At 41.4% G+C, this 25,936-nt stretch overlaps 1 pseudogene; it reads right to left on the bottom strand.

Moving 5' to 3' along the window:
- LOC105496009 (arf-GAP with GTPase, ANK repeat and PH domain-containing protein 5-like) overlaps window positions 1-23,084 on the bottom strand; it is a 30,542-nt pseudogene extending 7,458 nt beyond the window's left edge.
- Window positions 23,085-25,936: the final 2,852 nt, after the last annotated feature.

Genomic DNA, 25,936 nt, shown 5'->3' with positions numbered 1-25,936 from the left:
CCATCACAGTTAAGTAGGCTTTATCCCTGGGATGCAAGGTTGGTTCAACATACACAAATCAATACATGTGATTTGTCACATAAAGACAACTAAAGACAAAAACCACATGGTTTTCTCAATAGATGCAGAAAAGGCTTTTGATAAAAATCAACATCCAGCAGGGCACGGTGGCTCATGCCTGTAATCCCAGCACTTAGGGAGGCCGAGGCAGGTGGATCACAAGTTCAGGAGATCAAGACCATCCTGGCTAACATGGTGAAATCCTGTCTCTACTAAAAATACAAAAAATTAGACAGGTGTGGTGGCAGGTGCATGCAGTCCCAGCTACTTGGGAGGCTGAGGCAGGAGAATGGCGTGAACCCGGAAGGCAGAGCTTGCAGTGAGCCGAGATTGTGCCACTGCACTCCAGCCTGGGCAACAGAGTGAGACACCATATTAAAAAAAAAAAAAAAAAAAAAAAAAGCGGTGCCATGTGTACAAAAATCAATGCACAGTTATGAACTTTTTTTCAAATATATTTTCACATATCTAAATACATAATACAGACGCCTGTGTGACTCGGGCAATGTCGCCCAGGAGGGCCTGAGACTAACACATACACCTAAGCAAAAGGACATAAAATATCTCTTACCGTCGGAAAAATCAACATTTTGTCTATGTACTTAGTTTACGAAATGTACTGAAAATGCTGCTATTAGCTGAATTTGTGATTTCCTTTTGAATTTCCGAGTTATTCTTATTTATTTCCCCATTTTGTTTTTGCACCAAGGAGACTGCAGTCAAATAAAATTAAACAGATACTACACGAGCTCGTCGGGGCAGCTGTACTGCAGCAGGACCTTGATGCACTCCTGGCTGGAGGCCTGCCGGGCGTAGGCCAGCGCTATGTTCCCGTGGGCATCTTCAGCCATGACATCCACCCCGTACCAGATCAGGAGCTGCGCCAGGACCACATTCCCCTTGCGGCAGGCCAGATGGAGCACCGTGCAGCTGTCTCCCTCCCCACAGGTCTCATTCACCTCCTCCCGGGAGCCATGTGCCAACAGCAGGATGGCTGTCCGCAGGTCCTCATCAGCGGTGGCCTGCAGCAGATGCTGGCCCAGGGACAGCTCCGTGGAGGGTAATGGAGCCAGGAAGAGCTTCTGCTCATATTTGGCACGGATCCACCATTCCTTCTCTTCCCTTGTGGAGTCTACTGAGGGTTTCGTCCGCCCCTGGCTGCTCTCTTGCCAGATGCTGTTGGCTAGCTCATTGCCAATAGATGACAAAACCTGCATGAGCTCGACTGGCCAGTCATCCAAGTCCAGAGATCAGACTCGGGAAAGGCGGGTGCCAAGATTACAGTGGATCCCTGAGCATTCAATACATATGAGGACTCCCAAGTTCAAACTGGCCCAGTTAGGATTCTGGGTCTCACAGTGCACACAGTGGGAGTTCCCACACATTTCGGATGGACTGCAGGGCCATGGCCTCCCTCTAGCTCATTAGCCAGAACTTGCTTTTGCTGCTCTCGCATGACTGCAGGCTGGCCAGGATCTGGCTCTCGATGGCTTGGACCCAGGCATCCCACTTCTTATACGACGTGGCTTCAAAGTGCCATGTTTGGCCTGTGAGGGACACAATGATAAAGTTTTCTTCTCGTTCTTCAGCAGTGCCGGAGAAGCCATCGTCTTTTAAGTTTTTGGTGCTTTTCTTCCTTCCATGTTTCCTTTTGTTGGCATGAGGAGAGGGGGGTGAGCTGCGCTTGGGGCTGGTGGTGCTGGAGATATTGGAGCTGGAGCATATGGAGTCACTCAGCCTGGTGTCTGAATTGGCTGAGGTACATAGACTGTTCATGTCCTTGGATAGGCCATTGCTTTTAGAGATGGAAATGGGCACGCAGGCCAATGTGGCTAGGGGTGGCCTCTTTCCTGGGACTTTGATGGTAGATGTTCGAAGATCAATCTCTTTTTTATGAATGTTCTTCATGTAATCACCTAAGCTTGAATAATAGGTGAGCATGCCATTGTCACAGAGGGTAACATATTTCTTTTTCCATTTCTTCAGCCATTTCCCACTTAGCTTTAAGAGCATGCCCTGTTTAATGGGGATGGCTCTGCCGCTCCCGATGGTGTCAGCATGACTCTCCGGGGCTTTGTTCTCTTTGTCCGGGTCACTCCCTTTCTTAGATGTAAACAGCTTGGAGCAGTGCTTGGACTGCTTGCAAACGGGCATGGGTGTGTTGGCAGTGGGAGGAACACTGATCTGAAGGTCCTCCTGGCTGGTGCTGGGAGTCGATGGAATGGAGGAGGAATAGTTACTAAAACTCCCACCTCCATTTCTCATCTGGGTAATGTGCATGGTGGAAACCTGTGTGGAATAGAAGAAGGAATGGCTTCGAAAATTGGGTAGTGAGTTGCAGGGTCCTGTAGACAGCTCACAGTTACCTTTTAAAAAGATACATTTTCTGGGCCAGGTACGGTGGCTCATACCTGTAATCCCAGCACTTTGGGAGGCCGAGGCGGGTGGATCACGAGGTCAGGAGTTCACGACCATCCTGGCCAACATGGTGAAACCCTATCTTTCCTTAAAAAAGAAAAAAAACATTAGCTGGGCACAGTGGCATATGCCTGTAATCCCAGCTACTTGGGAGGCTGAGGCAGGAGAATTGCTTGAACAGGGACCTGGGAGGCAGAGTCTGCCGTGAGCTGAGATTGCACAATTGCACTCCAGCCTGGCTACAGAAAGAGAATCCACCTCAGAAAAAAAAAAAAAAAAAATACATTTTCTGTTTTGGATAGCATATTTACTCATAATAGCTAACTAACTAAACAGAGTTGCAGATCCATTCTTATTCCAGCATATTCTTTTTACAACACTTAAGATGACTAAATGCAACATGAAATGGGAAAGATTTTTAAAAAGATGACTTTGGCTTCAGCATGAAACAGATACAAGTGTATGATGAAAATACAACCTCAGTAAAAGTGCTACTTACAGTAAATGAGTATAACTGTTCATCAAATAAGGTCAAAGATCCATCTGCATCTCTATAAAATAGGAATGTGCATTACTTCAAAAACTGTTAATATCTTAGTATAATATCTGTTTAGTAAAATACTGCCTCCTGTGTGCTTTGGTGTTTACCAAAGCAATTTTTACGAATTCTCCTCCTGGATCCTGACTTGCGGAGGATTTCCTGACTTCTTCTTTATCAGCACTTCGTGTCCTGTACTGTGAAGTGTTTTATATAACAAATCAGAAATGCCTGTAAGTATTGACTCTCCCTAACAGGCAATGGCAATAAACCAAATATATTTTCACTCTTCTAATCACACCACACACTGAAACACAAGAATGTTTTACAAAGCAGTAGTGATGAACTTTAATAAATGTAAACGTGATTCAGATTTCTGAGCTTCCTTTCTCTTTAGTTCTCTGTAGTATATTCTCATGATGTATGGTATTTTGAAAAAAAAAAACCTTGCATAAGTGATCTCAGTGAGTTCCACCTATCCCACTGACAACACTGCACTACTGACTTGTGATAAACATTTTTCAAAATCTTTTCTTGAAGCCAATTTACCCTATTAATTTGCTCAATAAGCCTTTATTTCACCAATAGTGAATATACCAAATGATTATTTCTCAAACTTGCTGACAGCAAATTAAAAGTTACTTTACTTTCAAAAGTAGACTTCTACAAAGTAGAATAATGAGAAAAAAAGCATGAAATTTGTTTGAGCAAGATTAATCTCCAAAGCTACTTTTGAATTGTATGCTAACACATCAGAATCTTTTGAACTCAAAAGAAGCCAGGGACTCTAGTCAAAGTAGTTTTGGTGTATGTGTGTTCAAAGATTTAAGAGACTCGGCTGACTACAGACATTTAGTGATTACTCAATAGGTCCCAAAGCTCAGGACTTAATGGACAGAGTTTGAGTCCAGTTTTTGCTGAAACATAATTTCCTCTCAACTATTGTTAAAAGGGAGAGAGGAAAGTGACATTATTATGAGTGTAAACTTGCCATTTTTAATTGAAGTAAAAGTTACTGACAATTGAATTAACTAAAAAGGCTAGCGTATTAGCAACACAATTGTTTAAAAGCTAGTTATGTTTACAGAACGAAAAGTAAAATTAAAGACATTAATATTCTAAATTACTACTTTCCAAACTGTGTTCTAAAAATCAACACTCATGACCCAAGGAAATGGTAATAATGTGCACTGGACAGCCCCTATGGAGCTGGTGGTAGTGTTGGTTGTTGTTCCTTTTAAAATAAACTTCATCTCAGGGTGCTCTCAAAGTGCATCTTTGTGGCCTATGAGGTGCTCATGCACAATAGGAGAAATTCTAATGCAGATACAGTGTGGTGTCACAAGAGGAAAAGCTGTTCCTTCTTCCAAGGCTAATGTCCAAAATAGTACACACTGATTCAGGTCTATAATGCATTGAAAAGCTAAGTTTTCACAAAAAACATTCAATAAAGGGAACCTATCCTTCTCACTTGTTTAACATTGTCTAAAGGCATAAAGGCATCAAAATGATCACACTTTTTCTAGGATTGCTTCTCTGCTAAGTGATTCTTTTTTTCCTTCCACCAAGAAGTCTAAGATTTTTTTTTTTTTTTTTTTTTTTTTGAGACGGAGTCTCGCTCTGTCGCCCGGGCTGGAGTGCAGTGGCCGGATCTCAGCTCACTGCAAGCTCCGCCTCCCGGGTTTACGCCATTCTCCTGCCTCAGCCTCCCGAGTAGCTGGGACTACAGGCGCCCGCCACCTCGCCCGGCTAGTTTTTTTGTATTTTTAGTAGAGACGGGGTTTCACCGTGTTAGCCAGGATGGTCTTGATCTCCTGACCTCGTGATCCACCCGTCTCGGCCTCCCAAAGTGCTGGGATTACAGGCTTGAGCCACTGCGCCCAGCCGAAGTCTAAGATTAAAAGAGAAATTGATACTTAATATTTAGAATCTGAATATCAATATATAGTTGATTCTAATTTCTTAAAGTGATTATGGAAGAGGACAACCAAATGGCTGAAATAATTTTAGAATAAACGAATCTGTCCCTCGGCAGTATAGTTGTACTCACGATATTACTGTCATTGTAAGATAAGGCTGGCTGGCTGTGCTGTCATCAAGGAAGATTGTCGAACATGAGCTGTATTGTTGACTGAAATGCACAGTAGATACCTGAAGGGGAAGGGAAGTATAAGCTAAACTTATCAAAGTGTATTTTTTTCTTGCTTAAAATGTCAAATACCAAAGCACTAAGATATTTCTTACACTTCATGAACTGCCTGAGTGCGGTATCATTTGCACTCTATAGAAAACCCATTGGAGGCTCTTAACTTCCAGAGACGATGTTTAAGATACGGGTTATAAAATGCTGCCCTTAATATGGTACCTGCCATCAAACCTAACAAGGATTTTATGAATTACCTTTAAAAATCATGAGAAGTTTAAAGTAAGATTTTTTTTTTCTACAGCAATATAAAGCAGCCGAGAATTTCTATTTCTATGATTTATTTACTACGATAAAATGTAATGCATTAAATAATACTGGTACAAGAGCATTTTACTGCAGTGAATACAAGACTAATGCATTTACTAAATTACTCATCCTAAATGTATTATTTCAGGTGATATTGTGACAAAACAAGTGTTTCAAATTCAGAGGCTCTGTGTGCCAGGGCTGCTAGGCCACCAACAAGTGAGGAAGTCATAGGTTTCTCTAGTCCTATTTTCTTATGTGGAGGATAAAAAGAGTATCACTTAAATATTCTCTCACACCCTGAAAACAGATGACAACTTAAAAAATCTAACTTTCACTTCATGTTTAAATAAGACTGCCATGACATGACTCAAATGAGACTCTCAGAAAATACTTTCTATTCATTTCAAAACTTGATCAATTTCAATCTATAAATCATCTGACCTGCACGTAGCCATTTTCCTGCTCTAGCCCTGCTCTCTCCCTAGAATACTGCTTTTCTCTTTCCTTGCTTCAGCAAGCTTGACTCCATCTACCCTCTTGGATCTCTTTGTCGGCAGCCACACCAAAAAATGGTTTTTTGTTCACTGATTACTCGAAGTCACCACTGTTTACAAGATACGAATTCTTGCAGAGTATTCCCCTCATGAGAAAGTATGCCTCTCCATAAGAGTACGGGAGGGCCCTACTCTTCCTACCTCCAGCTGCTGAGCATAGAATTTTGAGTAAATCCAAAACCTCGACAAGTGTTTGACAATTCAGTTATCATTTGGAAGATAAGTCTTACTACATTTAATTACAGCAAAAACACTACTAACAGTTTACTGTTTATAGGTATTATTTAAAGTAGTTACAAAATAGAAACAAATAATCTAACGTCAGTCAGCATAAATCAGAGTATGAAATTGTACGCTCTTTAATAAGAAATGGAAGGGGTTACTTAGTAGTTTTAAGGTTTAATGACAAAAACTAGAAAATAATTGTACCTAGTAATTTAGTAAGTCAAAACCAAAATCAAAGGTCCAGTACCCGTTGGACGCCGAGGCCCACCGCCTTCTTCAGCTGTACCTGCTGCCTCTCATTTTAACCCATTAAAAATACTAATGTTGTTTTCCTTGTAGAGGTCTTTCACCTCCGTGGTTAGGTCTATTCCTAAGTATTTTATTTTATTTTATTTTGCAGCTATCATAAAAGGGGCAGAGTTCTTGGTTTGATTCTAAGCTTGGTTGCTGTTGGGGTATAACATAGCTACTGATTTGTGTACATTAATTTTGTCTCCTGAAATTTTGCTGAATTCATTTATCAGTTCTAGGAGCTTTTGGGAAGAGTCTTTAGGGTTTCCTAGGTATATGATCATATATCATCAGCAAACAGCAACAGTTTGGCTTCCTCTTTACCGATCTGGATGCCTTTTATTGCTTTCTCTTGTGTGATTGCTCTGGCTAGGCCTTCCAGTATTATGTTGAATAGAAGTGGTGAGAGTGACTGCTGCAAACCTTAGTTACGTCCTAGGAAAAAGAATACTTCCTAAAATAAAACTAAGGTATCATCCTTACCCTTCTCTTTGTCTCATCCAGAAATATGAGGGGGGAATTACCTGCCCTAACCCCTTCCTCAAGAAATATATTACTGTACTCTGGAATTTAGACAAAACCTTAAATCTCCAGGCTTTTTAAAGCACAAAATATAAATAAAAGCTGGGAAAGTAAACCAAAATTCTTCAGATTGTTCCTCATGAATATCCCCCTTCCTCTGCAATTCCCCAGAGTGGTAACCGATGGGTAGAGGCAGCTCAGGTGAATTACCCAGCTTGCCTCTCAAGTCATTCCTCCTCCTGCTCTCAAAGGCTGAAGGCAGGGCCTTTCCAGTCCTCACGACCTGCCCTTCACCTAGTCCCTCCTGACCTAGGGATGGAGGCTTTGAGTCCCACAGTGTGGTGATACAGAGCACTAGTTGTCACTGCCTGGCTTTATTTAAAGGAAATGCAGTAGGCTTCCTCTGTAGAGCTCTGAAAAGGTTGACTGTACAGAAGTCTTCTATGTTTTTACTTGGTCAAGTGTTTCTTACATCTTTTGTTATCAGAGTACCATTCCAATCTCTTAACTTGCAGTTGTGTGGAAAACTGTTTTGTTTTGTAATAAAAGATCTTCACTGGGGGATTGAGCAGCATTTAATAAAGTCTATGTTTGTTAAAAAAAAAAAAAAAAAAAAGATGTGGTGAGAGTGGGCATCCTTGTCTTGTTCCAGTTCTCAGGGGAAATGCTTTCAATTTTTCCCCATTCAGTATTATGTTGGCTGTGGGTTTGTCATAGATGGCTTTTATTACATTGAGGTATGACCCTTGTATGCTGATCTTGCTGAGGGTTTTAATCATAGAAGGATGCTGCATTCTGTCAAATGCTTTTTCTGTGTCTATTGAGATGATCATGTGATTTTTTGTTTTTAATTCTGTTTATGTGGTGTATCACATTCATTGACTTGTGTATGTTAATCGATCCCTGCATCCCTGGTATGAAACCCATTTGATCATGGTGGATTATTATTATTTTTTTTTGAGATGGAGTCTCCCTCTATCACCCAGGCTAGAATGTGCAGTAGGATAATCTTGGCTCACTGCAACCTCCACCTCCCAGGTTCAAGCTATTCTCCTGCCTCAGCCTCCTGAGTAGCTGGGATTACAGGCATGCACCATCATGCCCGGGTAATTTTTGTATTTTTAGTAGAGACAGGGTTTCACCATGTTGGCCAGGCTGTTCTCAAACTCTTGACCTCGTGATCCGCCCGCCTCGGCCTCCCAAAGTGCTGGGATTACAGGCGTGAGCTACCACGCCAGGTTGGAGTATTTTTTTGATATGCTGTTGGGAACTACAAAACATTGCTGGATGAAATCATGGACATAAACAAATGGAAAGACATCCCATGCTCATGAATGTGTAGAATGAATATTGTGAAAATGACCATACTGCCAAAAGCAATCTACAAACTCAACACAATTCCCATCCCAAACCATATATCTCAGGTTTAAGCCATGGTATCTGTGAGCCAGAAAAACCTCACACTGAGAAATATCAGTTAACAGAAAGTCCTGCTTCCAAATAAAGCAAGCCAGGTACCACCACACATTGGAGAGAAGCCTCCAACAGAAGAGATCGAAACAACAGAAAAAAGGAATTCATGAGAGCAGTCAAAACCAGGAGAAAAACTTAAAAAAAAATCTTAAAACACTCTCAAAAAATATAAAATTCAATAGAAATAGTAGAGGATAAAATGACAGAATATCCCAGAAGTAGAAAAACTGAAAAAAATAGAAGGGGAAAAATTAAGAACGAATGCCTGTATACTGGTCTAAGCAGCCTAGCATCTGAATAACAAGACTACTAGTAAAAAAGTAACAGAGAAAATAAAAAATTCTCAAGAAGAAATAGTTCGCAGGTTTAGCAGCCTCAATAAAATGAAAAGATCCCCACCAAGCTGTGACTGCTTTTTTTTTGTTTTGAGATGGAGTCTCTCTCTATTGCCCAGGTGGAATGCAGTAGTGCAATCTCAGCTCACTGCAACCTCTGCCTCCTCAGTTCAAGTGATTCTCCTACCTCAGCCTCCCAAGTAGCTGGGACTACAGGTGTGCACCACCACTCCTGGTTAGTTTTTCTATTTTTAGTAGAGATGGTGTTTCACCATATTGGCCAGGCTGGTCTTGAACTCCTGATCTCGTGATCCACCCACCTCAGCCTCCCAAAGTGCTGAGATTACAGGCGTGAGCCACCGCGCCCAGCTCCCACCAAGCTGTTATTATAAAATTTCAGCACCTCAGAGTTATAGAAGATCCTAAAAAGCTTCCATAGATACCTAAAACCTGGTTGTAAATAATGTGTCACACACTGGCAATAGATTCAAGAACAACACTGTAATGAGAGCACAACTGCAAAATGTCTTCAGAACCATAAAATATAGATTTAACCTAGAGGTGTCCTCTCTGTCAAAGAGGAGGGATTTTAAGACTGGTCAGCTCTCTAAACATCTCCACCCAGGAAAATGTGTTCAAGTACAACTAGAGAGGATAACAGGACAGAAGGAAAATCAGGGACTCAGGGACAGAATCAGGGACTCAGGCGATCCCACACAAGACAGCAGTTATATGAGATCCCAAAAGACTTTAAGGAGATAGCACAGAAAAGCAGACATCGAGCCTATCTAGGGAAAGCCACTCCATACTGAACTAGGATGACAAAGGGCCAAAGAAAGTTGCCCTCCTACAAAGAAAAAAAGGAACAAATGTGTTTTCACAGACAGAAAATATCTTTGAAAGGCATGTGATAAATGCTACAACACTTGGGGGAAAACAGCTATTAGAAAATAAGCAAAGGAATATAGTCAGAAAATTAGCTTCACGCTAAAAAATAATGGATGTGAAAGCAAACAGACCACCCAGAGGCTACTTACTATATTTGGATGGATAAACTAACATCGGCTAGGAAAAAAGGGAAGATCCAGGAGAATTGCGGAAGTGCTCAGATTTCAGAACTGTTTCAGAGACAGGGTGAAGGACATGTAATGCAGAGGCACAGTGAAAACACCATATGACTTAGCAGTGAATAATATTTGCAGTCATAATCATGTAAATATTACTGATTTAGTAAAACTTGTGCTACAATTGGAAGAAAAGGAGGGAGAAAAATAAGATCATGGTGTAGTGAGGAAGGTATGCTTTTACTTGCTGTGATAGAAAGTCAATAGACAGGGCTGGCAATTAACTTAGCTATTCTAGTTTTGTTATTTCATTTAAAATAAGATTAAATATTTAGGGCAGTTTTTTTTTTTCTTTTCTTTTCTTTTTATTTATTTTTTTTTTTTGAGACAGAGTTTCACTCTCTGGCCCAGGCTGGAGTACAATGGCGCCATCTTAGCTCACTGCAACCTCCGCCTCCCAGGTTCAAGTAATTCTCCTGCCTCAGCTTCCTGAGTAGCTGAGATTACAGGCGTGCACCACCGCGACCGGCTAATTTTGTATTTTTAGTAGAGACAGAATTTCACCATGTTGGTCACGGTTGTCTCAAACTCCTGACCTCAGATGATCCGTCCACCTTGGCCTCCTAAAGTGCTGGGATTACAGGCGTGAGCCACGATGCCCAGTCTTAAGGCAGATCTTTTTATCACAACCAGACTATTGAATTTTAACTTAAATATCAGAAATCTTTAAAAGATGGACACACTAAGCTAAAGACTTTTCTGAATAAATTTAATACTTAGGAAAAGAGAAGAGATTTAGAAAATCCACAAAAAGAGGTCCACGCTACCACCACTGGGTCCACATTGTAATTTAAAAAAATCAAGAGAGACAACTTTTTTTTTTTTTTTTTTTTTTGAGACGGAGTCTTGCTCTGTAGCCCGGGCTGGAGTGCAGTGGCCGGATCTCAGCTCACTGCAAGCTCCGCCTCCCGGGTTTACGCCATTCTCCTGCCTCAGCCTCCGGAGTAGCTGGGACTACAGGCGCCCGCCACCTCGCCCGGCTAGTTTTTTGTATTTTTAGTAGAGACGTGGTTTCACCGTGTTAGCCAGGATGGTCTCGATCTCCTGACCTCGTGATCCGCCCGTCTCGGCCTCCCAAAGTGCTGGGATTACAGGCTTGAGCCACCGCGCCCGGCCAAGAGAGACAACTTTTATGTCAAACTATCAATTTCGTAACTATTTGACTGTTTACTTACATGGTTTGTATAATTGCTTCTTCCTATTTCTATCACTAAGAATAAAAAAAAAAACAACCTGGTCACTTCTGATACAAATACCATAAAATAAAAGTAGCTGTTAACATCTTACTGATTACTCCTATGTAAAATGAGACAAAATTCCATTTAAAATATTATTTTCAATAATTTATCATTTAAATTATCTGGCACAATTAATGTCACAAAGTCAAATCTAAAAACTTAGTTTTTCATCTGCTTTACCTTTTGTTTCTATTACATACAAATGAAAGAATCGTCATGTACAAAAGATAAGGGCAAAAAAAATTAGGCCAGATGAAAAATTTAGCTAATAAAGAGTTTAACTGTTCTATATACGAGCCATGATCCATCAGTATTCTCTCATTCTGCATTTACACATAGCTTACTTTAATTATCAGAAGCTAAGAGCTAACAGCTCTAAGAACTACTTCCTGACCAGGCACCTATCTCTAGATGCAACAGAATCCCTGTGAGCATCTTGAACCACACTTAGTGGTTACCTACTAATATGCCACTAAAAACAAAACAAAACAAAAAAGGGGTCTTTACACAACTCAAAAGTAATGTATCCTAATTTTTTTTTTTTTTTTTTTTTTTTTTTTTTTTTTTTGAGATGGAGTCTCACTCTGTCACCTAGGCTGGAGTGCAGTGGTGGGATCTCAGCTCACTGTAACCTCTCTGACTCCCGGGTTCAAGCGATTCTCCAGCCTTAGCCTCCCAACTAGCTGGGACTACAGGCACGTGCCACCATGCCTAGCTAATATATATATATATTTTTTTTTTTTGAATTTTTAGTAGAGATGAGGTTACACTGCATTAGCCAGGATGGTCTTGATCTCCTAACTTTGTGATCCACCCACCTCGGCCTTCCAAAGAGCTGGGATTATAGGCATAAGCCACAGAGCCTGGCCTAAATTTTAATTGTAAAATGAGTATACAAACCTAATTGGACATGGTGTCTGCAGCACAAAGAAATCATTTTTGTTTTTCTAAAAAAAGGCCAGAATAATAAAAGCCTTAAGAGGGACTTGGGTCATACTTTGTTTCCTACACTGCTTCTGCCTTTGATGCTGGAAGGGCCTTGTAGGCAAAAGTTCTTACCACTGAAAAGTGAGGGACATGGAATAGCTTTTCTTTTACCACTTCCACGCTCTCTAGGTGAGAGAAGCCAATGGCTCTGGAAGGAGCTGGGAAATACAATTCTGATATGTGTTGGATATGTTCCCCCTCCAAACCTCATGTTAACATATGACCCTTAATGTTCCTATCTTGAACATTAGGGCGTACTGGGAAGTGTTTGGGTAATGACGGGGGATTCCCTATGAATGGTTTGGTCCCATTCCCATGGTAATAAGCAAATTCTCATCATGGTAGTTTAAAAGACTGTAGTACCAGCCAGGTGCAGTGGCTCAAGCCTGTAATCCCAGCACTTTGGGAGGCTGAAGTGGGCAGATCACCTGAGGTCAGGAGTTTGAGACCAGCCTGGCCACCATGGAGAAACCCTGTCTCTACCAAAAACACAAAACTTAGCCAGGTGTTGTGGTGCTCACCTATACTCCCAGCTACTCAGGAGGCTGAGGCAGGAAAATTGCTTGAATCTGGGAGGCGAAGGTTGTAGTGAGCCACGATCGCACCATTGCACTCCAGCCTGGGCAGCACAGCAAGACTTCACTTCAAAAAAAAAAAAAAAAAGTGTGGTACCTTTCCCCTTCCCCTCTCTCCTCCCTCTTTACCATGTGGAAAAACCTGCTTCCCCTTTGCCTTCTATCATGATTGTAAGCTTGCTGAGGCCCTCTCCAGAAGTAGATGTTGAAGCCATGTTTGTACAGCCTGAAGATCTATAAGCTGATTAAACTTCTTTTTGTTATAAATTACCCAGCCTTAGGTATCTCTTTATAGTAATGTAAAAAATGAACACAAATTCTAACCACAAATAATTGACTCAAGATGGGCAAAGTCTACTCAAACTATAAAAACAAAGTTTACAAACTCCCATGTTTTACTGTGCTGCATTGCTTCGCATATTATTATGGAACCCTCACTTGTATTCTTGCTGTTTAAGTCAACTGGAAAACTTGGCTGTAGCAAATAAATGAGGACTTAGCATAACATTAAGGAAAATAAGCAGGAGTAGGGCATGTTTAAATTGACATTACATCAAATGAAAAGGTTAATAACTTAAAAGTTTTGAGTAGCATGAACTTGGATGTGGTAAATGAATGTGGTCAGAGGACTGTGTGAGAGGAGGCCCAAATGACATATTCAATCCCCGATGATAAACAGCTACGTTTTTTAATTTATTTAAATGAAAACCAAGCTGGAGCCTAAGTTCTATCATTCATCTTTAAAATGTACTCTTTGGAGCAAGGGAAAAGGGACCAAGAATTGTGAATAAAGAGAAATCCATGACTCCTCCGTCACATGACAAATTAATTGTGTTGATAAAAAGATGGCAAAATGTATAAACGAAAAGTTTACATGTTTTCACTAACAAGATAACTAAAGGAAAGTATATCACATGTTAAAATAAGACAAGTGAATATGTGAAAAGTTGAAAAATTTAAACCAATATGAGTTTTTCTAAATACTTCCTATAATACACCTGATCAAACAAGAGTTTTTATTCTTTCTCTCAGTGGAAAAAACAATGTTGTCTCACCATCTGCTTGAGAGTTCCTCTGGAATAGTGTGCTTGCCTCTGGATTGGCAGAAGGGTTAAACTCCAAAGCTATATGTATAGAGGGAGAAAAGAAAAAAGATGTAATCATTTATAAAACTTTATCAATTCATTTATTCAACTGCTGCATTTAGGCTATGTCACTATCTCTACTTTTATTCTTATCCATTGAAATGAATGTATGGACATAAGATAGAGCCAGGCAACATGGCACATGCTTGTAGTCCCAGCTACTCAGAAGGCTGAGATAGGAAAATCACTTGAACCCAGGTCAGGAATTTGAGGCCAGCATGAGTAACATAGTGACACCCTCCTTTATTTAAAAAAAAAAAAAAAAAAAGAGGTAAATGTTGGCTTTGAATTGTGTAAAATCAACTTTGCATAAAATAAATCAAGATGGCAGTAAGTTTTAAAAGACAGGTCTATTTTTTAGGCAAAGTATAAGATGTATTCTAGAGTTTTTAAAATTTTTAAAAAGTAAATTCAGCATATCTGTCACTTCCATGTCATTCTGAGGACACAGAACCTTAGTTCTGTTGCGTAGCTGTCTTCCACAGTCATGTGATATCTGTAAGTCTTCATTTTTTCATTAGCAATACAAAGGGAGAACATACACAGGGCTTATTTGTATTGGAAAGGGCCAAGTGAGACATACATAAACTGTGTTGTAATCCTAAAGAATGACAATAAAGAGCCATTTCTGGGCTCTCATCCAACACTACCCCACTACTAACGGGTGTGTAACATCACTCAGAGGCTTTCCTTACATCACCAAGGAGAGTATAAGTTTACACAACTACTTACATGCTTTGTGTATAAAGGTGTATAATCAATTAATTCATATATTTGTTTATTCTAAAGCAATCTTTAAATATCTTGAAAAGTGAGGATAGTACTTCCAAGTTACAAAGTCATACTCATCATGAGTCTTAATTATCCTACCTCTTAAAAAATTAAGAGCCCAACCAAAGTTTAAATAGAAGAGCTTCAAGACATTTCCTCTACAACAATGAAATCTCTGGCATTTAAATGAAACCAATAAGCCAACTGGATTTAATTTCATTGTGATGCAATGTTTTCTATCTTGAAAATTTTAGTTTTTATTCAAGAATCATATTATTACCTGGAATTACTTCTACTTAGTTCATCTCTTTGCAAAATTTTAGAGGTAAACCAACTAATTGTTTTCCCTTTTCTACTGCCTCCCATCCCCCACCTCTTCCAGCAGGGTAGAGACTGAAAGACTCCAAAACTCCAACTTTCTTTCTTTCCTTTCTTTCTTTTCTTTCCCTTCCTTCCCGTTCTTCCCTTCCTTCCCTTCCCTTCCTTCCTGCCTTTCTTTCTTTCTTCTTCTTTTTTTTTTTTTTTTTTTTTGAGATGGGGTCTCACGCTATCCCCCAGGCTGGAGTGCATTGGCACAATCTCTGCTCACTGCAACCTCCACCTCCCAGGTTCAAGCAATTCTCCTGCCTCAGTCTCGAGAGTAGCTGGAACTACAAGCATGCGCCACAATGCCCAGCTGATTTTTGCATTTTTTTAGTAGACACGGGGTTTCACCATGTTGGCCAGGCTGGTCTCGAACTCCTGACCTCAGGAGATCTGCCCTCCTCAGCCTCCCAAAGTGCTGGGATTACAGGCAAGAGCCACCATGCCTGGCCAAAACTCCAATTTTGTTATCTTTGAACAAGATGCTATTGGTCAGGAGGGGAAAGGACAAAGAGGGAGCCATGGCAGCAAACATTCTTACAGGGAAGGTTGAAGATTCTAACCTGCAATCTTTATATTACACATTAAAAGTCTACATTAACATTTCATGTCTTTTGAAAGTTTTGACCATGAGCCCCACCTCTCTTTTAGAACAAGGAGATAAATAAAATCTGTTAAGTCACCAGAATAAATCTGGAGACACATTTTGTGTTAAAGTAAGAATTTTAAAGTCATCAGAGCCTCATGGGTAAACTCCTTTGACAAACCCTCCCCCAACACACAGCCATTTTTCTGCATTTTCATGATGTTTCACACCTTTCACAATTATTTTAACCACCCTCTTTTTTTTTTCCTTCTGCATTCAAATTAGTTAGAAGAAACTAAGCAGCTTCTATCAAGGTAAGTTAAAGCAGCCCATTAAGAATACCATACAGCCTCTCCCACAGCAAACTCCATTCTGATTTTAAATAAGAAATCCCCAAATATCTGAATATGAACTGTCCTGAGATTTAGCTACTTTAACAAAGGAAACAATTAGGCACTTACCTGGTTCCTTCACTTAGGTACCATCTGGATAGGTACGAAGAAAAAATAAGATGGGTACTGGAAAGTTGGGATATCTGAGTTTTTATTGAGAAAAGGAAGAGAATGTTCCAAAGAAGCCTCGACAAAGTTCCACAGGATAATAAATAGAGTTACAGACAATGTTGTCTCACCATCTGTTTGAGAGTTCCTCTGGAATATTGTGTTTGCCCCTGGATTGGCAGAAGGGTTAAACTCCAAAGCTATATGTATAGAGGGAGAAAAGAAAAACGATGTAATCATTTATAAAAATTTATCAACTCATTTATTTGACTGCTGCTTATTCAACAAGAAGAGCCATAAATAAATGGTCCCATGACAGCCTGGGAGAATGAGACAAGAGAGCAAGAACTGGGCAATTGGGAGGGGAGGCGAAAAGAAAAACTGACTGGACTCAGTGGGGAAAGACTAAGGGGTGGGAATGCAAGGCAGAGCCAGCTTGTGCTCCTGGCCAGCCCGTGGGAAAGCTGGCTACAGGCAGAAAGGAGCTCAAAGTGGGCAGTGCCTCCCAGGGGACCTTGGGGGCAGCAGCAGCCAGAGGCAAGCAGAAGGCAGATGGCATCCGTCACCTCCTTACCTTCAGGCATCTCCCGGTCATGGATGTGGTGCATGTGGAGGTCCTTACTAACTTCAACAGTCACCGCAGCAGGCTGCACAGCAGCAACAGTGGGCGCTCCTGCCATCCCATCCCCAGCTCCTGCCATCCTGTCCCCAGCTCCTGCCTCATAGATCTCAGATTCAGAGGGACACACAGACCCCTGTTGCTGGTCAAACTCGGGGCTGATCCTGGGGCACACACAACAGGTCAGTATGTTCCCCATGGAACGCCTCTACTGTCTGCCACCACCTGGGCCTCTGCTCACAGCTTGGGCTCACACTCCTGCTGCCCTAGGCCAAGGCTATGCTGCACTTGCAGAGATGGTCTTGCCTGCTGCTTGCCTGCCCACCTTACAACCCGGCCCCGGCCCCGGATGGGACTGCCAAGGCCCGCACCCTGCCGCTTCCCCTGAGCTGACTTGTCTGGGAGGGTGAAGACCAGCCCGCTTATTTAATAGGTTGTGAACCCAACAAGCACTGAGAGACACAACAACTGCCTGAAGAGAGAACAGACGGAGCTCCTCCTCCTTTTGTAGTCACCTACAGACTGAAGCCCACTGGCCCAGGTGGGTGCCCAGGCATGTGGCACACAATGCCCCACCTCACACTTCATAATGCCCTCCCTGACAGCTCACAGTGCCCCACCCTGGCTGCCACCCCTCCCCAACAGCTCAGAATGCCCCTGCCTGGGCTGCCCCACCCTGTGGCTTATGATGATGATGCTCTCCTGGCCCCTCGTGCAGTGCCAGTGGGACTAAGGTTTTCATCCATCACCAGCTTCCTGAGCTTTTTAGTCCTAAGAAAAGCACAGGGTAGTTCGTGGCTTGAAGCCGTCTTCCTCTCTGAGTTCTACACAAAGCCTCACTAGAGTGGGTCCCATTAGCAACCAAGTTGAACAACTTTTATTTGCTGACTGAATATAGATACACCTGAATGGCTGACTGCTTTTGTAACTAAACACTCTTCTCCTGTCTTCCAGTGAGTGGTTGTTTTTGTCTGCAACTTGAACACAGCAATCCCTGGAGCCCTAGCATATTCTCAATAAAGAGTTATGGCTGTGTGTCTTGAATGACACCTTGGGACCCATCCTGCCTCCACCTCCTTCTCCATAAAATAGAAACCTAACTCGTCCCTCCAAGCTCTGAAATGCTGAAACTTACCAACTCCCTTTTCTCCCCGCTATTTCTTCCTTCCATGGCAGAGACTTTCAGATTTTCTTTCTTTTACTAACAAAGCACTATGCATGATTTTGTCATACAAAATTGAGAGCCATAAAGTGGGTTACCACCATCCTAATTCAATAAAGATGAATACTCGACATCTGGCAAGTAGTATGTGCCTGACAGTGTCCCCACTGTGATATGCTCATTTAACCTTCAGAAACAATCTCATTTTACAGATTTTACAGAAGAACTTGAGATGGAGAAGGTAAGTAACTTCCCCAAGGTCATGTGACTGCTAAGGGTGAGGCCACAATTTGATCCCAGGTAGTCTGAATCCCCCAATTCCTCAAGCATGATTATCAGAAATTATATCAGTCTGTTTTCACACTGATATAAAGAAATACCTGAGGCTGGGTAATTTATAAAGGAAAGAGGTTTAATTGACTCACAGTTTCGCATGGCTGAGAAGGCCTCAGGAAACTTACAATCATGGCAGAAGGGAACCAGATCTGACTTACATGGTGGCCATACAGAGAGTGTGAACATGTGAAGGAGCAACCGTCAAACATGTATAAAACCATCAGATCTCAACTGGGCACAGTGGCTCACATCTGTAACCCTAGTACTTTGGGAGGCCAAGGCAGGTGGGTCAACTGAGGTCAGGAGTTCGAGACCAGCCTAGCTAATGTAGTGAAATCCCATCTCTACTGCAAATACAAAAATTAGCTGGGTGTGGTGGCACATGCCTGTAATCCCTGCTACTCAGGAGGCTGAGGCAGGAGAATCACTGGAACCCAGGAGGCAGAAGCTGCAGTGAGCCAAGATCACACCATCGCACTCCAGCCTGGGCGACAGAGCAAGATTCTATCCCAAAAAACAAAGCAAAACCCTGTAAGATGTCATGAGGACTCACTGAATACCACAAGAACAGCATGAGGAAAACTACCCCATGATCCAGTCACCTCCCCCCAGGCCCCTCTCTTGACACATGAAGATTGTGGGGATTACAACTCATGATGAGATTTGGGTGGGGACATGGCCAAATCACATCAGAAAGTAAAAGTAGAAGTCAAGCTTGGACGGGAAGTGACATTGTAGATTATTATTATTATTTGAGATGAAGTTTTGCTCCTGTTGCACAGTGAAATTGTTTCTCTAATTTCATTTTCAGATTGTGTCTTGCAGATTTATAGAAATACAATTGATAAATGATTCTGGCTATTAACGTTTTATGCTTCAACTTTGCTGAACACATTTTTTCTTTTTCTTTTTTTGAGATGGAGTTTCACTCTTGTTCCCCAGGCTGGAGTGCAATAGCGCGATCTTGGCTCACCGCAACCTCTACCTCCCGGGCTCAAGTGATTCCCCTGCCTCAGCCTCCCAAGTAGCTGGGATTATAGGCATGTGACACCATGCCTGGCTAATTTTGTATTTTCAGTAGAAACAGGGTTTCTCCATGTTGGTCAGGCTGGTCTTGAACTCCAGACTTCAGGAGATCTGCCCGCCTCAGTCTCCCAAAGTGCTGGGACTATAGGCATAAGCCACTGCGCCCAGCCAGATTAGTATATTTTTAAAAGAACTTTTTTTTTTTTTTTTAGCACAATCCTGACTCACTGCAATTTCCGCCTCCTGGGTCCAAGTGATTCTCATTCAAGTGCCTAAGCCTTCCAAGTAGCTGGGATGGCAGGAGCCCACCATCATGCTTGGCTAATGTTTGTATTTTTAGTAGAGACGGGGTTTCACCATGTTGGTCAGGCATCTGATCTCGAACTCCTGACATCGAACTCCTGTGATCCACCTGCCTTGGCCTCCCAAAGTGCTGGGATTACAGGCGTGAGCCACTGCTCCTGGACAGAACATTTTTTTTGACGTGGATATTAACATGCCTCCCCTTCATCCAACATTGATTAAGTCCCTTCTACATGCCAGGCACTGTATGTGTGAAATAGTCCCAACTCTCAATGAGTGTAGGCAGATGCACAAACAAAGGCTTAAGGAGTTCAGTTTTCTGAGACCACACTGCTGGACAGTATATGAACCTGGGATACAAACCTACCTCTATTTGACCTCAAATTTGATGCTCGGGTGATTTTAATTTTATTCTGGGAATTTGAGTCACTGAACCATAAAAAGGTGAAAAGTCTCTGTCAGATGTGTGTGTAGTGGTCTGTATAATAAGGAAGAACTGAAGGAAGCAATCAGACCAATTAAGAGACTTTATCTAAAGGCAGAGTAATGCTAAGGGCAGTGGCAGTGACAAAAGTGGAAGAAAAAGTTTGTGATCATTTGGGAGACAGACTAGGAAGTGCTTGGTCATGAGATGTGAAAGAAAAGGGGAAGTAGAGGGAAAACAGACCTGCTCAGGCTCTGCTGGGGAAGACTGGGTACATAGGGGTGCCTTCCTCCTGGCAGACAAGGTAGGAAGAGAAATGGGTAAGGAGGAAAAGATAGTTTTTTACTCTCAGTGTCACATTAAAATGGAACTCTCTGTTCAAAAGTTGAATATAAATCTCTGTAGGCTAAGTCCATTTGTGACATCCCAACATATGTTTTCAAAAATAACACACATACTAAATCAGCCGTTAAGAGTAACTGGGGAAATTTCCTAAAATTTACATGCTCAGAATATCATCATTTTTCATTTATCACTTTCATGGAGCAACTTTGAATCTATGGTTACAGCAAATGAAGCATCTTGTATAAAATAAAGCAAAGACATGAAACAAAACATTTAAAATTCTATTGTCAGAGAATGGAGAAAGCAACTGAAGCCATGGGCGTGGAGGTGATTGCCTTGAGAAGTTGTGTACAGTAAGGAGAAGTGGGAAGAAAGAAGATCTGGAGAATAGGGTGATTTACATGGCATTAAGTGAAGTTTGCAAAAGTGAACACGGGGAGTCAAGAGACCTGCGTATGAATCAGGAATGGCTGCTCCTGTGAGTTGTTAGAAAGGAGATGATGCCTTCTTTTCATTTCTATAACAGCAGCACCTAGCACAGTGCCTGTTCAATAGGTACTCAGCGTGTATTATCCCAATGCACAGAGTCAAATTTTGCCAGGAGGTAGGAAAGCTACAAATCAGCTATGGCAACTTAGTGATTGGGCTTGTGGGTGTGAGTGAGCTGGGTGTCAGGCAGTGGGTAAAGTAGTGAACTGGAGGTGAGAAAACAATGACACAAACTCAGGGCTTCTCTTCCCTAGTATTTGGCTGAGAAGAGAGACGTAGCAGTAGTTAAAGGGAGATACGTGGTAAAGAAAGCCTTTTATTCCAAGATTGAACAAAAGCGTGAGTATACTTCTATGTTAAAGGGAAAAAGCCAACAGAGAAAACACATTTTTGAGGTTAGAAGAGAAGGAAGAACGAATGCACAAGGGCCCCAAAAGGCACACGTGCATGCAATCCGATCAGGGACAGATTAGCTTTGGACTCCTACAAAAGCAAGAAGGGAGAAAGGCCCATGTGACTCTAGGGATATTTCTGGTAGAGGAAAGGTTTAGGAAAAGATCATTTGATGACCTTTATTTTAACAGACTTTAAAAAAAAAAACTACTGTGGGAAAAAGAATATTATGTATAGAAAAGTCTACACTTCTTGATACAAGCTAAAAAAAGCCTGATACACTAAACAAAACCCAAATAATATGTTCCCTAAAAGTGGGTAACTTGAAAAGCAATTTGAGCAAAAATCAAGGAGTTAAATTACAAATAACCATATCAACAAAGTGAATGATGGGTTTAATTTTTCCCACAAAAAGTTAAAAGAAATAACAGCAACTTTAGGGGAAGAGGAAAAAATAACTAAGAAAATTATATGCAATTGCAACATGTGTGAATATTTACAAACTCTAACATATAACTACAAAAAGGACCAGAAGAATCAGTATCATAGGAAGCAAAGGGTCATTTCAAAAATCAGAGGAGGGATGATTCATTTTTAATTTAATTCTGTGGAAAATATTTAAGTAATGTTTGAGGACAAAAATAGGTGGTAAGTTGAAATGCAGGAAACCACAGTGGAAGGAAAAAGAATTCAAGAAAGCTCAGTTTCAGTAACCAATAGCTAGTAAAATCTTCAGGACCTAGAGGTTACAATCTTCGTTAATAGTGTCTGAAGACCTAGAAATGTCATTAGATACCATTTTGGATAATTCTTGTAGACTTGAGATGATGTCTATTTAAAGTTACAAAATAGTGCCTGTACTTCTGTATTCATTACAGAAAACAATTGGATATGGAAAGGAAACTAGCATGCTATGCCACAATCTCTAAAGAAAGATTAGGGAAGTTTCAATTAAAGCAAGAATAATCACAATAAAAGTTTAAAACCCTTTGCAAGCATATATGAAAAATATACAAAAGTTTGTAATGATCTTTTTTTAAGCTAAGAGAACAGAAAACATGAGAAAAATTAAATTATAAAATGAACCTTTGGTTTAGAGGTAAGAAACATTTTATGACAGGAGATCAGGGTTGCACAGTGTATTATGTGAATGTTGTGACTCATTGGTTTCATCTTGGGTATCATAACTTGACATTTTGTAAAAGTGATTTTTCATAGGAAATTTTTCAGATGCCCTGTAAAGTCCTGTCCCATCAGAAGCAAATAATAATCTTCCATATTCTTGAGATAGCTTAATGGTGTCTTCTACAGTCTTCCATTGTTTAGGTAAACCTGGGAATCATGTTTGGGTATCGTCTCCTCCAACTTCTTTACCCATCCCCACCATAAGTCAGGAAGGTGTTGGATATTTTCTGCTCTAGCAATTAACTCATCATTAATCCTGGAGTTGTTTGCTATTCCAGTCATTTGTCCTACTTCACTTTCCATAAGCACAATGAATTTCCCACCATTGACTGACTCCTAAACCATACTGAATTTGTACATCTGATTTGACTTTGTGAGCAAAAGTTCTATGTATATCCTATAATTCTTGCCTAGTATGAAACTTACTTTCAGTAGAGATTATATTTCTGCACTCATGCACCTATGTAACTTGCACTGTTACTGCTGGTCGGGCTTTCCAGGGGTCATGATAACCTCCTGGGTTCTCTGGAAGAGGGACATATTCTTCAGGATGACGTTGTAATATTTTGTTAGCTAAAATCTTTTATCTATCTAAATGGATAATTCCTAATGTCTTGAGTAATAAGGCTGGTACTTTTTTTTTTTTTTTTTTTTTTTTGAGACGGAGTCTCGCTCTGTCACCCAGGCTGGAGTGCAGTGGCCGGATCTCAGCTCACTGCAAGCTCCGCCTCCCGGGTTCACGCCATTCTCCTGCCTCAGCCTCCGGAGTAGCTGGGACTACAGGCGCCCGCCACCGCGCCCGGCTAGTTTTTTGTATTTTTTAGTAGAGACAGGGTTTCACCGTGTTAAGGGCTGGTACTTTTTATTTTTCTTCACTCTTCAAATTGATGTGACCAATTCCTGAGGTTGGGTAATCAGGCCACTATCAGACTGGTCTTTGCCAGAACTTTTTGCCTAATACATTTCTCTACTGCTTTCTACAGGTCACTGGATGTTAATATGGGTTCTGGAATCAATTTTAAAAAATGTTTTGTGACTGACTTGAAGATGGTCATTTAATTTTCAAATATAATTTGCAAGTGAAATGTGTAGGACTCTGATAAGGCACAATGACCTAGACCCTGGGTATGATCCCCTCAATAGAGGCAAATAGTGAATTGAGCAAGCTCACTCATGTCTGCTTACACCAGTCACTTCTGAACTGCTCAATGGCAGGCAGGGGGAATGACCTCTAGTTGGCAGATGTCCACTCACTATGACCCTGGATTGGACATATAGTTACCTTGAGTCAGGCCACTCAAGTGTGTTGGACTAATCCTTGGAGATACACTCATTAGTGACTGTTAAGGTACCTGAGTTATTAGGTGCCTGTAGACTATGCCCAGTGATATGTGCATTAGGTGCAAAAGCTCTCTAGCTGCGCTGACACTGACTGAAGCTGTGAGGTTTCACAACGACATGTCAGCCAAATACATATGTTCAGATTTACCATTTATCAAGAGGTCTTCACACTATTAATTATGCAATTATCATTCTACACACAGGCAGTAATAAAGGGAGTAAAAAACCACAGCCATGGCTCCGGAGACCAGTGTACCTCCAGAAGAGTCCAGTGGGTCCAGAAGCCCTTTGGATGCTAGTCAGAGGCTCCTTCTGGGCAGAGATCACAGCAGCAGCCAACAGGTCTGGAGAAGTCCTTAGAGTTCTCATGGACAAAGCTTCTGAAGGCATCTTAGACAAGACCTTATCTTTGCTGGTTTTATGATCCTCTGCAGATGGGTCTATTCTCATTATCTCAGCCACCTTTCACTTCCTATCAGTTCATTTCGGGTCTCTCATGATCCCAGGCAGCAGTAGTTGTTACCTTATCACTTCAGTTCATTCATATATGTTTATCTCTTTGGGGACGGGGGGACAACTTCACTGTGGACTTCATTCTACTGGAGATGAGTGACCCCATTTTAAGACAACAAGATCACAAATTAATATCACCTATCGTCAGGGCAGACAATAGCTACCACCTGGGGCTGAAAGCAGGTAACTCCATTTATTCTGAAAACATTCTGTCTTGATTATGGTGCCAGTTGCCGCGAGGGACTTCCTTTCCACCACCTGTTTTTCACAAGGTTTGAGTCTGAACTGCTAACATTCTACTGATTTCTGGGTGAAGGGACTGACTGCACCATCCTAGCCTGTCAGAGCACTTGCCCCAGTACTTCCATCTTAAGAGTTGTCCACCCTGTCCAGAACCACAGTCAATTAATCCCCTCATTTTCTCTCTTAAGAGAATAAACAGGCCAGGCGCAGTGGCTCACAACTGTAATCCCAGCACTTTGGGGGGCCGAGGCGGGTGGATCATTTGAAGTCAGGAGTTCGAGACCAGCTTCACCTACATACTGAAACCTCATCTCTACTAAAAAAAAAAAAAAAAAAAAAAATTAGCTGGGTGTGGTGGCAGGCATCTGTAATCCCAGTTACTTGGGAGGCTAAGGCAGGAGAATCACTTGAACCTGGAGGCAGAGGGTGCAGTGAGCCAAGATTGTGCCACAGCACTCCAGCCTGGGCGACAGAGCTACACTCCCTCTTAAAAGAAAAAAAAAAAAAAAAGAGAGAGAGAGAATAAACAACACATCTCACGTACACACTTTATGCCCCTCTTACCCCAAATACCAAACACACAAAAACCCAATCTGTCTCCTTCTACCTAAGCAATTTTAGATAGTCACTTTCTCATAATTACCTTAAGCTCCCTGACTTGCTGCTTGTCCTTTCTCTGGCAAAATCTCATTCCCAGATGAGCCTCCCTTTGTGTTTCCTTACTCAGCTGAACCAGAAAAAATATCAAAAAGTGGTCAGAGATATCATCATATATTCAAATTACTTACACAAAAAATTGGCCCTAAATATTTCCAGAAATCAATAAAAGTTCTTTTTCTCCAATGACATTATTTCTTCAGAAGCCCAACATGTATAACCTATTTTTTCTATGTTCTTCTAACATGTATTCAACTTCTCTCATCTGACATCTTGCGAAATCATTCAAGGAGAAAATATATCCCATTAGGCAAGAGCCGACCATATTCCCATCACCTGAGAAAATAATACGCATGGGATGCACCCACCTCCCCTTTCTCTGCCTCATCATGTCAGAAAAGGTACCCCTCATTTTGTCACAAGGCAAATCTGAGATAAAAGATTTAGATGGCCTGTAATTCCAGCACTTGGGGAGACCAATGCAGACAGATTATTTGAGTCTGAGAGTTTGAAAGAAGCCTAAGCAACTTAGGGAAACTCCATCTCTCAAACAAATACAATTAGCCTAGCATGGTGGTGTGGTGGCATGTGCCTGTAGTCCCAGCTACTCAGGGTGGGGAGCACTGAGGTGGGAGGATCACTCGAGCCTGGAAGGTTGTGGCTGCAGTGAGCTGTGATCATGCCACTGCACTCCAGCCAGGGTAACAGACAGTTCTAAAAGGATCTTCTCTGTTAAAAAT

The sequence above is a fragment of the Macaca nemestrina genome, chromosome 9 (assembly GCF_043159975.1).
Source record: "Macaca nemestrina isolate mMacNem1 chromosome 9, mMacNem.hap1, whole genome shotgun sequence".
Taxonomy (NCBI): Eukaryota; Metazoa; Chordata; class Mammalia; order Primates; family Cercopithecidae; genus Macaca; species Macaca nemestrina.
This window is presented reverse-complemented; position numbering and strand designations above follow the sequence as displayed.